This window comes from Dromiciops gliroides, chromosome 1 (assembly GCF_019393635.1).
Source record: "Dromiciops gliroides isolate mDroGli1 chromosome 1, mDroGli1.pri, whole genome shotgun sequence".
Lineage (NCBI taxonomy): Eukaryota > Metazoa > Chordata > Mammalia > Microbiotheria > Microbiotheriidae > Dromiciops > Dromiciops gliroides.
The window spans coordinates 349,566,958-349,572,957 of NC_057861.1; positions in this window are offsets into that span (position 1 = coordinate 349,566,958).

Here is a 6,000-nt window from a genome sequence, read left to right on the forward strand (position 1 = left end):
GGAACTTTAACCTAAACTTGGCCATACACCAATGGTAGAATAATATTAGCAAACTGATAAAAAAAATATCCCTTGTGAATTTCTCATTATGCTTTAAAATTGGTCTTTCGGTGATAGAACCTGACTGATTTTCAAAATCATTATCACTAGCTTTATAAAACCATATGTCACTATTGGCTTAATTATCTTAGATAACAATAAATTTCCCAGAACTCTATTTCTGGGATTTGAATGAATGAAAAAGCTTTTAAGTACTTACTATGTGCCAAGCACTGGGTTTACAAATAGAAAAGGTAAGACAGTCCCTGCTTTTTGTGGGGGGGGGGGGTGAGGCAATTAGGGTTAAGTGACTTGCCCAGGGTTACACAGCTAGTAAGTGTTAAGTGTCTATAGCCGGATTTGAACTCAAGTACTTCTGAATCCAGGGCCGGTGCTCTATCCACTGTGCCACCTAGCTGCTCCCAGTCCCTGCTTTAAAGGGGCTCACACTTTGATGTGGAGTTTAGCACATAAAAGGAAGTTTTGACTGCAAAATAGATGGACAGGCCTAGAAGTCTTCACTGTTCAGAGGCAAGGAAGAAGGCAAGACCAGGGGCCCTTAGCTTATATCGAGAGATTAGACAATTGTGCTAGAGATCTGTAGGGAATAGAGACTGGGTAAATAGTAAGGTTGGTGGTGCTGCATCTCACCTAAGTGGAATTAGTGACTCCATTTCACTCAAGCTGTTTGAGTAGTTAAGTATGGATTCAAGTGGCTTGAATCTGGGGATAGGACAAGGGGAGAAGAATGTGCCTAGAGGTAGCTGGGATATGTACCCTGGTGTGCTTTTAGGGAAGATATGAAAAATAATGGCCAAATCTCATAGAAATTGGACATTGACCATTGATAGTAAATCACTATTAATGTTCACCCATTCAGCAAAACTCATTAAGGCCATCCTTGATAATATGAGAACCTTTCTTGGACCACAGGATCAAAATAATATAAATTTAGAGCTGATGGGGACCCCTTCATTTATATTGTTGTGATGATTAAAAAGTTGAGACACATAGTTTTGGGGTAATTTACTCATTTTATTAAGAAGATCATCAGGTTATTAATAAAAGGATGGTCATTTGGCCATCTCTCTCAGACCACAGGAAATCATGGAAGCAGATTCACAGTTTATATACCCATCAAAACAGTAGGTAGTTCATCAAACAGTAATCAAATCTAATTGGTTAATGTAATTGAAGGTGGGCTATATTAAAATGAAGGGCTATACTAGATTACCCATAACTTTAGACTATCAATTCAAAGACAGTATACTTTTCTCAATTGGGGGGGGGGGAAGGGGCGCTAAGGGACCTCAGGACAGAAAGAAATTATCTCTATTCAGACCAGACCACCCTGCCTCCAGCCTTCCACTATCAGCAAAAGAATCTGTCTCCACCTTAACTTGAGTAGAACAGAATGAATTTCCCCACCCTAGATTAAATTCCTTGCATGGTTGGGTAGGGTCTGACAAAGATTGAGGATATAATCTCTTTATCAATAATATCCTAAAAGGAAAACTGGATTGTCAGGACTTTGGAAGGGGCAGAAAACTCTGTATCTCCCTGAGATATGGTGATAATAATTATTTCTCACAATGTTTTATTATGTTGAATTTTAATTTTATGAATGAGGAAATTAGGACCCAGCAAGGTTAAATACATGTCGGAGCTACTGCATGTTGTAATTGGCAATGCTGGGATTCAAATGCACTTTCCCTGGTTCCAAATACATGGCTCATAACTATATTAAACAGTTTCTTGAGGATATATGCATTTTCTCACTGTATAAAAGGGGGCTTATGATCACGTTATAGCAAATTTTAGGTGGCTGGAATTATTTTATTTGTGATTGTTACAACACCTAGCCACAGCAGTGATAGGTACCTTGTCTTGTTCTCTTCTATTTTTCTTTTAATTATATGACCTTTTTATATTCAGGTGGCATATCCATATTCAATTTAATGTATGTATTCATTTATGAATGTAATAACTTTCATGAGTATAATAACCTTATTAAGGCTTTTTTTTAATGTATGGCCAATATTCCCACTAATTTTCAGTTCCTAAATAGTACAACCTGTGTCTTCTATTCTCTCATAAAATTTTGTAGACAGTGGTTTTGAATAAGGATCATTGACCAACTGGTGACAGTTTGATAGGCCAAATAAAAATAGTGTATCTGAAGATTTTCAGCCTAGTTATTTCTACAAAGACTTTAATATTTTTTTTACATTTGTTAGTTTTTCAGTTGTGAGCATCTATGCAAGGTCAGAATGCATTTCCTGTTATCATCAGCCAAAATTAAAAAAAAAAAAAAGATATGATAAAAATACTCTCTGAAGTCTTCTGCAATTTAAACCTTACTGTGCAAAAATTAATAAGGACCAGTTATTCACACCAACAGTGCAAAGGCAATGCCTTCACATCTCATATAAATCATATCTATATTCAAATGGATCTACAATTTCATCAATTCAGGAGTTCCCTCACATTATGCCAAACACAACACATCTATACCTGCTCACCTTATGCAATTCTTTTTCCAGGTCCTCTCATTCAATAGCCACAGAGGGTTCATCCAAAGTCCTGAAGGCCTTCTTTTATCCTGACATTGCAAGGGTGGTAGGGGAGCACAATGCCTTCTCAACTATCATTATTCTTGCAACACCTTAAAAAACACACTCAGTTAAAAGAAGTACAAAAAGCCAATGAAGAGAAAAATATCTTGAAAAACAGAACTGACCAAATGGAAAAAGCAGCACAAAAATTCACTGAAGGAAAAAGGTACAAAAAGTTCACTGAAAAAAATAATTCCTTAAACATTAGAATTGAACAAATGGAAGTTAATGACTTTATGAGAAATCAAGAAACAATAGAACAAAACCAAAAGAATGAAAAAAATAGAATACAATGTGAAATATCTCATTGGAAAAATAACTGACCTGGAAAAATAGATTCAGGATAGATAATTTTAAAATTATTGGACTAACTGAAAGCCATGATCAAAAAAGCAGCCTAGACATCATGTTTCAAAAAGTATCAGGGCAGCTATGGTGGCACAAGTGGATAAAGCACTGGTCCTGGATTCAGGAGGAGCTGAGTTCAATCCAGCCTCAGACACTTGACACTTACTAGCTGTGTGACCCTGGGCAAGTCACTTAACCCCTCATTGCCTTGCAAGAAAAAAAAGAAAAGAAAGTATCAAGAAAAACTGTCCCAATATTCTAGAACCAGAGGGCAAAATAAAAATTGAAAGAACCCACTTATCATCTCCTGAAAGATATACCAAAATTAAAACTTCCAAGAATATTATAGCCACATTTCTGAGCTCCCAAGTGAAGGAGAAAATATTGCAAGCAGCCAGAAAGAAACAATCCAAGTACCATGGAGCCACAGTCAGGATAACACAATATTTAGCAGCTTCTACATTAAAGGATTGGAGAGCTTGGAATATGATATTATGCAGGGCAAAGGAACTGGGATTACAACCAGCAATCACCTACCCAGCAAAAACTGAGTCTGATCCTTCAGGGGAAAAAATGGACATTCAATGAAATAAAGGACTTTCAAGCATTCTTGATGAAAAAACCAGAGCTGAATAGAAAATTTAACTTTCAAATACAAGATCCAAGAGAAGCATAAAAAGGTAAACAGCAGGGCGGCTTAGGTGGCACAGTGGATAAAGCACCAGCCCTGGATTCAGGAGTACCCGAGTTCAAATCTGACCTCAGACACTTGACACTTACTAGCTGTGTGACCCTGGGCAAGTCACTTAACCCCCATTGCCCCATTAAAAAAAATTAATTAAAAAAAAAGGTAAACAGGAAAGAGAAATCATAAGAGACTTAATAAGGGCTGAATTATTTACATTTCTACATGGGAAGATGATATACTTGTAACTCATAAAAACATTCACACTATTAGGGTAGTTAGGAGTATATATAGACAGAAGATCACAGTATGAGTTGAATATGAAAGTTTGATATCCAAAAAAAACTAATAAAATTAAGGAGTGAGAAAGAGGAATGCACTCAAAGAAAAGGAAAGGGAGAGTGGAATGGGACAAATTATCTCAAATAAAAGAGAAAAGAAAAGGTTTCTACAGTGGAGAGGAAGATAAGGGAGATGGGAGGGAGTAAGTGAACATTACTCTCGTCAGAATTGACTCAAAGAGGGAATAACATACAATCAAATGGGTATAGAAATTTATATGACCCTACAAGGAAAGTAGGAAGGGTAGGGGATATGATGGGGGGTGGAGTGGTTTGATAGAAAGGAGGGCAGATTGGGGGAGGCTGTAGTCAGAAGTAAAACACTTTTGAGTGGGTAAAGAATGAAAGGAGAGAGAATAAAATAAAAGGGGAGGAGTCAAATAGGATGGAGGGAAATACATTTAGCAATCATAAATGTGAAAAAATTGAAGCAAGTTTCTCTGATAAAGGCCTTGTTCCTCAAATATATAGAAAATGGAGTCAAATTTGTAAAAATAGGAGCTATTCCCCAATTGATAAATAATTAAGAGATAGGAAGTTTTTGGATGAAGTAATCAAAGATATCTATAGCCATATGAGAAGGTGCTCTAAATCTCTATTGATTGGAGAAATGTAAATTAAAACAATTATGAGGTATTACCTCATACCTATTAGACTGGTTAATAGGACAGAAAAGGAGAATGCCAAATGTTACAGGGGATGTGGGGAAAATGAAACATTAATGCATTGTTGATGGAATTATGAACTGATTCAACCATTCTTTAGAGAAATTTGGAACTATGCCCTAAGGATGCATACCTTTCGACCTAACAGTGCCACTACTAGGTCTGCATCTAAAAAAAACATTTTTTCAAAGGGAAATGGACTTACATGTATGGAATATTTATATCAACTCTTCTCTGGTGGTACAGTAGTTGTAAATTGGGGGTAAAGAATGCCCATCAATTGGGAAATGGCTGAAAGATTGTGCTATGTGATTGTGATGGAATAATATTGTCCTATAAGAAATGATGAGCAGGATGCTTTCAGAAAAACCTGGAAAGACTTACATGAGCCAATGAAAAAATTAAATGTATTGTGTACAAAGTAACAGTAATATTGTAAGATGATCAACTGTGAATGATTTATCTATTCTCAGTAATACAATGATCCAAAACAGCTCTGAAGAACTTATGATGAAAAATGCTATCCACTGCAGACAAAGAACTGATGGTGTCTAAATACAAATTTAAACATACTTTTTTTTCTTTATTTCTCTTGAGGTTTTTTTTTTTTGGGGGGGGGGTTCTTTCATAATATGACTAATGGAAATTAGTTTTGCATGATTCCACATGTATAACCTAAATCAAATTGCTTTGCCTTCTCAATAAGGGGGAGGGGAGTGGGAAGGGAGGGAGAGAATTTGGAACTCAAAGTTTTAAAAATAAAATATTAAATAAATTGAAACTAATAATTGGGGTAAACTGAGGAAAAAGAAGAGAAAAGAACATAATGAAGTTATTTCTGTTACACATTCCAAGGATCCTGAATGATCATGATGTGTGGATACTTTGCTGTAAGAGAACCTTGTAAGATGTTTTTTCTCTACTTTTTTTTTTTGGTGTCGTTGGGGGGAAGGGGTAATCAACAAACTAAGCACAATGAGATAGCAATTGTTCACTAATTTTAAATTAATTATAAGATGGTAAAGGTGTAGTACAATATCAGTTATAACCAAGCTTACTTGGTCCTTACTATGCTTATTGAAAGGACCCTGATGCACAGGGAGATTAATGCTCATAAGGTTTTGTATACATGGGAGAGAAGATATATAGGTCTGTAGCTACTGATGTTCTCTTGGTCAATTTTTTTCAGTATTAATACAGTCTGGTTTTGGGGGGCAGTGGCTTTTGTTGGGGTTTTTTTTGGCCAAGACTTTGGTATCTACCCCTCCTTCAGACATACTATATATTAATCCCTCAGTGTCTTAAAA